The sequence below is a fragment of the Macaca thibetana genome, chromosome 18 (genome assembly GCF_024542745.1).
Source record: "Macaca thibetana thibetana isolate TM-01 chromosome 18, ASM2454274v1, whole genome shotgun sequence".
Taxonomy (NCBI): domain Eukaryota; kingdom Metazoa; phylum Chordata; class Mammalia; order Primates; family Cercopithecidae; genus Macaca; species Macaca thibetana.
Window position 1 is genome coordinate 60,373,993 of NC_065595.1, and position 12,433 is coordinate 60,386,425.

Below are 12,433 nucleotides of genomic sequence, written 5' to 3' on the forward strand. Positions count from 1 at the left end.
GTGGCTGTGCTCCTGACCTGCCTGGTCCCATGTAGGGAAGCCTCTTCATCTTCTGAATCCCGACTTCCATTATTCAGGAGGGTTCTGATGACATTGTCTTGAAAGCACCCTCCTCTGTAATGCTCACACTTTGAAGAATTATTTTTTTTCTGTTTTGTACGAGAGACATACTGTTTAACATGTGTATGTGTGTTACGTGGGCATGTGTTGAGAGACAGGGTCTCCCTCTGTTGCCCAGGCTGGATTGCAGATGCCTGATTAATTTTTAAAATTCTGTAGAGACTGAGTCTTGTGATGCTGCTTAGGCTGGTCTCAAACTCCTGGCCTCAAGTGATCCTCCCACCTCGGCCTCCCAAAGTGCTGGCATTACAGGTGTGAACCACTGCACCTGGCTCAATGTGTTTTTTGATGAATCTTTTATTTGATATGTGACTCTCATGAGTTATGTGACTTCCAGCATTTTTCTTATGCCCATTTTTTTTTTTTCACGTAGACATTCTCGGAGTGGTAGCATGCTCTGGATGACCTGTAGCTTCTTAGTCTTTTGTTTTGACAATTTTTTTTTTTTTTTTTTTTTTTTTTAGACGGAGACTCGCTGTGTCGCCCAGGCTGGGGTGCAGTGGCGCCATCTCGGCTCACTGCAAGCTCCACCTCCCGGGTTCACGCCATTCTCCTGCCTCAGCCTCCGAGTAGCTGGGACTACAGGCGCCCACAACCGCGCCCGGCTAGTTTTTTGTATTTTTAGTAGAGATGGGGTTTCACCATGTTAGCCAGGGATGGTCTCGATCTCCTGACCTCGTGATCCACCCGCCTCGGCCTCCCAAAGTGCTGGGATTACAGGCTTGAGCCACCACGCCCGGCCCGACAATTTTCTAATAAGCTACTAGTTGTAGCTTGTTACTCTTGTTTTGACAATTTTAAGGATTCATTTCTCGTGGTCCAAGAAATAAAGTCCATATATAATGTATAGAAAGAATTAGCATTGCAATTATTTTCTCTCCCCTCTTCCTTTTCCTTTTGTGTGGAATGATCTCTTAGGCTGTGACCAGGCAGCAGGAAATGAAGCTCAAGTTAGCAGAATGTAGTGAATTTTAGCTTTTCAGGCAGTCAGTGTGGTAAATTCAGTCCCGGTTTCGACTTCACTTGGAACTGTGTACAAATTCTAAAAATTCTAGTGGTAACTGTAGTAATTCTAGTTTTGCAGGTTAGGCTGCAGAATTTGATTTTATTAAGGTTGATTTATTAGGTTCCTGAAATTATTTTTGAACAAGCTGAGCTTGTGATACCATTTATAAGTGTAATACCATTTTAAAACAACACTCAGGCATAAGAAAAACAGTATGAAACAGGCAGCCTCATTGTAAGATTCCATTCAGTATTGCTAATCTTTTGTCAAAGTCTGCCTACTTTATATATTTGTGGTGAAAAGGTATCCTTAGCAACCAAGATCATTGGTTTGCTATATAAAAGGAGATCCCGGACTATTCTATTTTTATTTTTATATAATTTTTTCTTTTTCTTTTTTTTTTTTAAAGCAGACAAACGTTAAAGTGTGACCCAGACTGATCTAACATCTAGTTGCTTGACCCTGAGTTTGCTTTTCCTTCCCAATGATAATAAGGACGCAGATGGCAAGACACGACAGCAAAAGTGCATGGGCTGCAGCGTTTGAATAAAAAGGTGGAATGTGCTTTAGGCCATGTGCACAGTGTCTCCCCTTCCCAGCTCTCTCTTCGTGTCTTTCAAGAGTCTCTTTTTTGCAAGGCTGCCCAACAAAAGGAAATCTGACATTTCCTTATGAGTCTGGGGAAAATTAAGGGAAAATAAAAATGCTTCTAGATCATTTCAAAAAATCAGAATGAAGGTAGTGATATTGAGCCTCACCTGAAAGCAAAATGTGTATTTTTTTTTTTTACCAAGTATCATTACTGAAAAAAGAATGATAATGAGAAAGAAAATAATGAGAAAAGAATAATTAGTCCCTAAAATGACAATATTTGGGCATACTTGAGAAGTAATGACATAGCTGCTGATTTCTAACTTTTATTCTGATATTAATGATTTTTTCGATCAAAGGGAGTTCCCTGCCTTTATGGTGGTTCTTTTTTCATAAACTGGGTTCGGGCAATTTCCAGAATAAGGCTACTATTTTCTAAATTCCTTTGTGATACTAAATCCCTTCCTCTTTTCTTCTAAAGGAAATGGTGCAGCAAATGTCTCACTTTGAAGCTACCAAGGAAGCATCTATTAATTTTGTGAATAAGAAAAATAGAAGAGGATGATCAATGATAATGAAGAAAAACCTTCTTTTTGGCTCTTAGGCTTTGCATAGCCATTTCCTGAGTCAGCTTTAGTTCTCATTCTCTTTAGCACCTGTACTGTTATAGAAATTGTTTCTAGAATTGGTCACACGTATATTAGAAACCTCTGCACTGAGAATTTATTTAAGTTTTTTTTGCTATTTTTTTTTTTTGGCTCTTAGGCTTTGCATAGCCATTTCCTGAGTCAGCTTTAGTTCTCATTCTCTTTAGCACCTGTACTGTTATAGAAATTGTTTCTAGAATTGGTCACACGTATATTAGAAACCTCTGCACTGAGAATTTATTTAAGTTTTTTTTGCTATTTTTTTTTTTTTTTGACATGGAGTCTCGCTCTGTTGCCCAGGCTGTAGTGCAGTGTCACGATCTGCACTCACTGCAACCTCTTCTTCCTTGGTTGAAGTGATTTTCCTGCCTCAGCCTCCCGAGTAGCTGGGATTATAGGCATGCACCTCCATACCTGGATAATTTTTGTGTTTTTAGTAGAGATGGGGTTTCACCATTTTGGCCAGGCTGGTCTCGAACTCCTGACCTCAGGTGTTCTTGAGATTGCCTGCCTTGGTCTCCCAGAGTGCTGGGATTACAGGCATGAGCCACGGTGCCCGACCTCACCCTTTGTTTTTGACTGACTGACTATCAAGTGACATTGGCAATTCAGGCAATGCTTTGTATTTCTGACCTGTAGGATAAGGACAAGCAGCCTAGGGAAGCTCATTCTCCACAAGGCTACCCAGAGTTCCCAGGGACACTCTGTTCCTTCATGAAGTGCAGAAATGAAGAATAGCCTGAGATGTGCAAGGAGTTTTTGAGAACTTCTCTTGTAGAATGAAGATCCATTTTTACAATCTCCTGGTTTATAAAAGCCCAAGGTCACTTTCAACACGAGGCATCATCCAGTAACTGCTGGCAAGTGTCTGGAAGAGTCATCTACACACAGAAAGTGGGAGAGTGTCAGACTGCAGCAGGGTTATTTGCACTCATGGTTTTTGTTTTTTTTTAAACCCAGACACGACTTGTTGAATTTCTTTCTCATGAATGAATTCTTTTTTTTTTTTTTTTTTTTTTGAGACGGAGTCTCGCTCTGTCGCCCAGGCTGGAGTGCTGTGGCCAGATCTCAGTTCACTGCAAGCTCCGCCTCCCGGGTTTACGCCATTCTCCTGCCTCAGCCTCCCGAGTAGCTGGGACTACAGGCGCCCGCCACCGCGCCCGGCTAGTTTTTTGTATTTTTTCAGTAGAGACGGGGTTTCACCGTGTTAGCCAGGACGGTCTCGATCTCCTGACCTCGTGATCCGCCCGTCTCAGCCTCCCAAAGTGCTGGGATTACAGGCTTGAGCCATCGCGCCCGGCCATGAATGAATTCTTAAGGCACTGACTCAAGCAGTTCTATTTTTTTTTCCTGCCTGAAATTACCAAATTCACTCTTACATTAATCAAATAAAAGGTTGTTAGTAATTACTTTCTGGTCTTCCTCTGTGGAAAATCACCCTGCAGAGAACTTGCAGACTTCTCTTATGCGGAATAGAATGCATGAACTACTTGGGAGATAGACTGTGAAGAGCAAAGTTTGGCCATTAACTTGGGATCCACCAACCAACGAAGACTCCTTCAGGCTTCACTCTTCAGCTATTGGTCCTCAGGGGTGAGGAGATTCTTTTTAAAAATGTCATTTTGGGCAGGGCGCAGTGGATCATGTCTGTAATCCCACCACTTTGGGAGGCCGAGGAGGGTGGATCACTTGAGGCCAGGAGTTCGGGATCAGCCTCGGCAACATAACAAGACCCCCGTCCCCACTAAAAATACACAAAGTAGCTGGTCGTCGTGGCATGCACCTGTAATCCTAGCTATTTGGGAGGCTGAGGCAGGAGAATTGCTTGAATCCAGGAGGCAGAGGTTGCCATGAGCTGAGATTGTGCCACTGCACTCCAGCCTGGGTGACAGAGCCAGACTCCATCTCAAAAAAAAAAAAAAAAAAAAAAAAAGGAAATGTCATTTTAGCTTATATCTAAAGTACATGAGTCCAAGCAAACACAGCACAAGAACAGGAACTTTTATGAAGTCCAAGTTCACATGTCACTAACAGCCAAGCAAACCTGGGGAAAAATATCTCGTATTCTCTTTTTTCTACCTATATTCAGAGATAATCAAGTGCCTTTTTGGTGCAGGATGTCAACTTTAGTATATACATACTGGTCAAACAAATGCTGTATTTTCCCATTTCATTTTTGTGTTCTCTTTTCTGTCTCATGAAGGTTTCTGTAAAATGCTGCACTTCAGATTGCTGCTGTAAATTCCAATTTTGCCATCTTTTATACATAGGAAGCAGCTGGAAATAAAACAGTGCAGTTTAAATAATTTTTAAAATAATTAAAAATATATTTATTTAAAATGAAAGATATGAAGATTGAGGTTTCTGCTCAACAAAATAAATTGTTTCTGGTCCCACTTGGCTTTATCATAGATGATTCTTCTTTGTTAGATGGATTGTAATCTGTGGATCAGAGGCGTCCTCGTAATAAGGTGGAAGTATTTTCAGGACCACATCTTGGTCCGGATAATCTTAAAAAGATCGGCAAACCACAAGAGCCAAGGACTGAGGTTTTGGCCGCGTGAGTCCTTCAAGAGACCACTAGGTGGCGGTGCTGCACCGTTAGTGCCAGAACGCCGCTCGCTCTGGTGCTTCCAGGCCGGGAAATGTTACTGCAGAGAGAACTCTGATGACTGACGTTTGTCCCCTGGAGCCGTTAAGTTGGCCCAGCAGAGGTGGTCTCTCTGTGTTATAGATCTTGTAACCGAATTTTCTATTTAGCTTTTGTTGAGGCTGTAATTTATTAAGTCATCAAACTATTGTTTGTCTTTCTAAAAGCTGTGATGGTGTTTTTGAAAAATTGGCAAGGTAAAGCCAAAATTCAGATTTTGTGAAGATTATTAGTAAAATTTCATTTCATTTCATTTCATTTATTTATTTTTTCTGAGACGGAGTCTTGCTCTGTCATCCAGACTGGGATGCAGTGGCGTGATCTCGGCTTGCTGCAGCCTCTGCCTCTTGGGTTCAAGTGATTCTCTGCTTCAGCCTCCCAGGTAACTGGAACTACAGGTGTGCACCACCACGCCCTGCTAATTTTTGTATTTTTAGTAGAGAAGAGGTTTCACCACTTTGGCCAGGCTGGTCTCGAACTCCTGACCTCAGGTGATCCATCGTGCCAGGCCTACAATTTTTTTTTTTTTTTTTTTTTTGAGACAGATTCTTTCCCTGTCACCCAGGCTGGAGTGCAATGGTGCGATCTCGGCTCACTGCAACCTCCCCCTAGTGGGTTCAAGCGATTCTCTTGCCTCAGTCTCCAGAGCAGCTGGGATTACGGATGTGCACCACCCTGCCCAGCTAATTTTTGTATTTTTAGTAGAGACAGGGTTTCACCATGTTGGCCAGGCTGGTCTCGAACCCCTGACCACATGTGATCCACCTGCCTTGGCTTCCCAAAGTGCTGGGATTACAGGCATGACCTACCATGCCTGGCCAACATACATTTTAAAAAAAATTATCTGGGTGTGGTGGTGCTCATCTGAGGTTCTAAGTACTTGAGAGGCTGAGGTGGGAGAATCCTTTGAGCCCAGGAGGTCGAGGCTGCAGTGAGCTGAGATCGGGCCACTGCACTCCAGCCTGGGTGACAAAGTGAGACCCTTGTCTCAAACAAACAAACAAAAATCCCATTCATTTGTTTTTCGTTGAATGATTAAGACTTTGCTAAAACTGAAGATACTTGATGGCTGAATGGAAAAGTGAAATACTGGTGGCCCAAGTGGCATTCAGGTGGCCTGAGCTCCCCCATGGAATCTGAATAAGGAGTTAGCAGGTTGCTGGGTGAGGCACCTGCCTGCTGGGCCTCTTCTGGCTGCAATATGAGAGATTTGGACTGGAGAACTCCAAGGTCCCTTCTAATTCTAGCAGCCTTCGATTATTTTATTTTAAGCAGTTGCAAAATAACAAAGTATAGGAGATCTTGAGAGACATTTAATTTGATTTCAATTTCCTCATTTCATAATATGGTATTTATATACATAAAAATTAAAAAATATATATACATATAAAGTTCTTCTCTAATACCAGAAGTGATTTTCATTCCTGGCATTCCAAGAATGAAAACTTTGAAGTTTTAGTTAAATAAATAATAGGTTAGGAGTTAAAGAGTCTGGGCCGGGCATGGCGGCACACGCCTGTAATCTCAGCTCTTTGAGAGGCTGAGGTGGACGGATCACTTGATTTTGAGACCAGCCTGGCCAACATGGTGAAACCCCATCTCTACTAAAAATACAAAAATTAGCCAGGCGTGGTGGTGGGCGCCTGTAATACAAGCTATTTGGAAGGCTGAGCTTGGAGAATAACTTGAACTCGGGAGGCAGAGGTTACAGTGAGCCAAGATCATGTCACTGCACTCCAGCCTGAGCAACAGAGCGAGACTGAGTCTCAAAAAAACAACAACAACAACAAAAAAAAAACCAAAAAAAACCCAAAACAAAGTCTATTATGATAGCATCTTAGAGCTGTAAATGTTTTAGAAACATTAGCCTTCTACTGCTACATTTAAAATCACTATAGAATTTCTGTATCACAAATCTGACCTTGAAGAATTCTATACAATTTTTTTGGGGGGGATATGATATATTTTGCAAATGTCATATTATGTCATATATATTCCCTTTGAATGAACATATTCATTGCTTTTCTTTTATATAACTTACTTATTGAGAGAACCAGTTATGGACTCTGCCTTCAAGGAGACTACATTTTCTGGACAGACAATTAGTTCGCCAAGCCATTATAAGAATGTGTAGTAAGTGATCTAAGTGGAGAAGAATCCCTGTGAGAACATTGTAATAGAGATGAAAATTACTATTCATAGCAGCGTCATAAAGAAAGAACTGTATGTTAGATTAGATTATACACAGATGTTTATAAAAATAATCCTTTAACAGGAAACAGATAAAAAGCATTTTGTGTCTGTGTGAAATGTTTTTTTTTTTTTGGCCTTTGGAAACCTGGAAACATACATAAAATGTTTTGAACAAATCACTCATAGTCACTAGAGTAAAGCTGTGAAAATAAATGCTAGGGTAATATTTTTCTTTTAGTTTTCAAGGCATATAAATAGTTGGATATAACAAAACTTTATTTTATTCTAGCAGGTGTAGCTAAAGGAAAAACAACTCTAAAAACTAAAAAATTTTTTTAAAAACCTCAAAATATTGGTAGACTTTTCATTCTCTGTGAAACTTTTTCCCCCTGTTACTCATGGAGAATATCCTTTCCTTAGGAGAATTGTGATCCTAATTGGAAACTCATAGTTACCCCCAACTGACATTTAAAAAGCAACAGTTTGCATTTGTAGTATAGACCATTTCAGGTTCATGGTAACTTTTGCTTATTTAAGAAATAAGTATATGGAAATTTGTCATTCGTTCTGTGAAAAAAGCAAGGGAGAAAATATTCACAGAATCAATGATTCATAGTTATTTTTGTTAGGGTGAAAAACCATCTCTTGAGAAGGACAATAGTTCAGTGAACAAATGCCACAGTGCATGGGATGACACAGGCTATACTCTTACCTGAATGGAGGAGGAAGTATGTTTTTTTGTTCAAGGACAGTTTTGATGCAATTGAAATATTACAAAGTCCTACTCATTGTTCATGAGTAATTTGATTTTAATGATGATCCATTGTGTGAGATGCATATATTCTGACAATGAACTCCTCTTTCTACTCCCTAGATAGAATGTTTGTAGTCTCTTATTCTTCCTTTTTTTTTTTTTTTGACAGAGTGTCGCTGTGTTGCCCAAGCTGGAGTACAGTAGCACCATCTGGGCTCACTGCAGCCTCTGCCTCCTGGGTTCAAGAGATTCTCCTGCCTCAGCCTCCCAAGTAGCTGAGATTACAGGAGCATGCCACCATACCTGGCTAATTTGTTTTTGTATTTTTAGTAGAGATGGGGTTTCACCATTTTGGCCAGGCTGGTCTCGAACTCCTGGCCTCAAGTGATCTGCCTGCCTCAGCCTCCCAAAGTGCTGGGATTACAAGCGTGAGCCACCGTCCCCAGCCAAAGTCTCCTGTTGTTCCTTATTGAAATTTTCTGTATCACTTCCACAACTTGGGCTTCTTCTAAGTGCCAAATTCACATCTAGCAATCAGAATGACCCCTTCCTCAGGGACGATTTTCAGGGTGTTTGTATTGAACTGGAGAATGTTAAAGGTGAACATAGCAATAAAGATAATCTAATCCCTTATTTTACAGGTGGAAAACTACATCTTGAGGAGTTTAGTTACACATCTGATAGGTTGCAGTGCTCCAGTTAGAACTCAGGAAAGATGAGAAGGTACAAGAAGATGTCTGTTGATGAAGAATTGACTGATAGCCGTGGAACACACCTTGTTTAATTTTAGTCCTCACAATAATCTTATGTTGTTGACAAATCCCTATTTTTATTCTCCCATAGCTTTATTGAGAAATAATTGACAACATTGTAGAAGTTTAAGGTGTGCAACCCATGATTTGATAAACATATATATTATGAAATGACAACCATAATCAAGTTAGTTAACACATCTATCATCTCACCTATTTACCATTTTTTTTGGTTTTGTTTTGTGGTGAGAACATTTAAGATCTATCTCTCAGCAAATTTCAGCTATACAAATTCCATGCATTAAGTACATTTACAATGTTGTACAACCATTATCACTATCCATTTCCAGAAGTTTTTCATCATCCCAAACAGAAGCTCTATGCCCATTACATAATAACTCCTCATGCTCCTTCCCAACAGCCCCTGGTAATTTCTATTCTACTTTCAGTCTCTATGAATCTGCCTGTTCTTGATACTTAATATAAATAGAATAATAAAATATTTGTCTTTCTATGTCTGGCTTGTTTCACTTAGCATAATAGTTTCAAGGTTTCAAGTGTTGATAGCATGTATCAAAATTTCATTTCTTTATTATAATTCGTAGAGACAGGGTCTCACTATATTTCCCAGGCTGGTCTTGAACTCCTGGGCTCAAGCTATCTTTCCACCTTGGCGTCCCAAAGTGCTGGGATTCCTGGTGTGAGCCACTGCACCCAGCCTCATTCTTTTTGATTGCTGGATAAGATTCTGTTGCATGTATATATCACATTTTGTTTATCCATTCATCTGTCAGTGAGCATTTGAATTGTTTCCGCCTTTTGGCTACTGTGAATAATGCTGCCATGAATATTGATGTACAAGTATCCGGAATGTAGTTTTATCATACCCTCAATGTGTATTTCCTCCCATTATCCTTCTCTTTACATTTCTTTTTCTAGCAATTCCGTCATGTTAGTATTTTCTGGTTAATCTGATAATAGTCTGCTGAATTTCCTCTCTCTAACGTCAAATGCTTTTAAAATTTTGTTTTGCATAATATCAGAATTGACATTGGTTCACTATTGAGACTTCCCATTCAAGTATTATGTCTTGTTTCGCTATTATTCAGGTTTAAATAATTGTGCCCTCAGTAGAGTTTTGAGCACGTTAATATTGTTCCTCTGCATTCTTTAAGACTATTTTTAGGTATGTTCTTTGATGGTTATTTACTTATTTATTTATTTTGAGACAGAGTCTCGCTCTGTTGCCCAGGCTGGAGTGCAGTGGCGCACGATCTTGGCTCACTACAACCTCCACCACCTGGGTTCAAGCGATTCTCCTGCCTCAGCCTTCTGAGTAGCTGGGATTACAGGTGTGTGCTACTACGCCAGGCTAATTTTTGTATTTTTAGTAGAGTTGGGGTTTCACCATATTGGCCAGGCTGGTCTTGAACTCCTGACCTCAAGTGATCGACCTGCCTTGGCCTCCCAAAATGCTAGGATTACAGGTGTGAGCCATTGCGCCTAGCCTTTGATGGCTATTTTTAGTGGAATATTTACCATTTTGTTTTCTACTGCTTATTGTTGGTATACTAGAAAGCCATTAATTCTTGCATAGTAATGTTGTTACTGATACCATTCTTTATAATATTTATATGTTAAATTCTAAACTGTTAGTTAATGTTTTAAATTGGTAGTGTACTTAGGATCCTTCTCTGCATGGATTGCTTTTGTACTTACTAAATATATATATTTAACAGAAAGAACATTTGCTTTAAAAGATTAAATTGTTGCTGCACATTATCCATATGTAGGGAGTAGCAGCATTTATTTTAGAGGCAGATGGTTTGTTTTTTCTTTAGGTAAAATCTTAGTAGATCTTTTGGTATGGAAGTCTTAGACTGGTGAAGATTGAAAAAAGGAAAATGAAGCCATTCTGTCTAATAAAGTAATACCATGAACATTCTCAACTTCCTTTGCTACACAAAGAGGGATGGGATGGGAAACTCCAAGGTTGAGAGAAGAAAAACCATGGGGAGAAATGGCCCCAGAAGGGAGCCAAGTCCCATGCAAATATGGCTGCTAAGAAATTCCCTTTAAGGGAATGTCTGAGTGACAATGATATCTGGTATTAAATTGTAAGTTCATTCCTGTTCTGTGCTCTGTTGTGATCTGTTCTAAAATAAAATACGTTAATAGAAAATTTGAGGTATAGTAAGGCCAACAGATCAGGAAATGATTGCCACTGAAAGATAATTACTCACAGTTTCCAAGAGGAACTCTACAAATTCCATGCATTAAGTAGATTTACAATGTTGTACAACAATTATTAATTATTACTATCTTTATGAACTTGCCTATTCTTGATACTTAATATAAGTAAAATAATAAAGTATTTGTCTTTCTATGTCTGGCTTATTTCACTTAGCATAACAGTTTCAAGGTTTCAAGGGTTGACAGCATGTATCAAAATTTCATTTCATTTTTTTTTTCTTTGAGATGAAGTCTCACTCTTGTCTCCCAGGCTGGAGTGCAATGGCATGATCTCGGCTCACTGCTCACTGCAATCTCCGCCTCCTGGGTTCAGGCGATTCTCCTGCCTCAGCCTCCCGAGTAGCTGGAATTACAGGCACCTGCCACCATGCCCGGCTAATTTTTGTATTTTTAGTAGAGACGGGTTTCACCATGTTGGCCAGGAGGTCTCGAACTCCTGACCTCAGGTGATCCACACATCTAGGCCTCCCAAAGTGCTGGGATTATAGGTGTGAACCACTGAACCTGGCCAAAATTTCATTTCTTTACTATTGTTATTATTATTATTAGTAGTAGTAGAGACAGGGTCTCACTATGTTGCCCAGGATGGTCTTGAACTCCTGGGCTCAAGCTATCTTCCCACCTTGGCCTCCCAAAGTGCTGGGATTCCAGATGTGAGCCACTGTACCCAGCCTCATTCTTTTTCATGGCTGGATAATATTCTGTTGTAAGTATACACCACATTTTGTATATACCACAAGAGGAAGGGGGCAGGGGCAATGAGGGAGGCAGGAAGCCCAGGCAGGGTGACTTAGGCATGTTATATCCCAAACGAGGCACACCCAGCATATGCACATAGGGCAGATGTAAAAGCATTTTCCCAGGAGCTAGAAACATGGTCAGTACACAGTCCTTCTCAGTAGTTCTAAACCTTCCATAAAGTTCTATCATATGCAACTAGCTTATGTTAACAGCACTTTGGAGAACAAACAAAACATCTGTTTTTCAGGTTGCAGATGTTTCTACAGGAAGTGAGTAGAGTAGAAAATCCAAGTGAGAGGTGACCAGGAGAAATGCAAATACTTCCCACCAAGAATTCTTACAAGTACTGAGGAAGGCTGAAGACATCATGTGGGATGGAGGCCCATGGCAACTTATTTGGGGAACAAATGCCTCAGGAAGGCTGGGGAAGTTGGAAACACCCAGTATCAGGCCCTTGGGTTATGATGGCAGGAATTCTAGTTTTCAAAGCTTGGGAAACACTAGGGAGTGACTGTTCTTAAAGGAGGGATTCTTTACAAAAGTGATTCTGAGGTCACGGACATGAATTTTGGGAATCAGATAAAAATGATGCAGTTTCCATACCAACGTGTAATATTTTATATATCACATCGACAGCTAACAGAAGCTCTAGAGCCCATCTATAGATGTTGGTCCACAAACCTTGAGTGAAGGCTCATGTGCCTTAGAAGTCACAGTAAAAGAAAT

At 40.2% G+C, this 12,433-nt stretch overlaps 1 protein-coding gene across 2 annotated transcripts in view; it reads right to left on the minus strand.

The window, feature by feature from the left end:
• Positions 1-12,433, minus strand: part of YES1 (YES proto-oncogene 1, Src family tyrosine kinase) — a 145,286-nt gene that overhangs the window by 130,611 nt on the left and 2,242 nt on the right. The gene's annotated exons all lie outside the window — the stretch shown is intronic.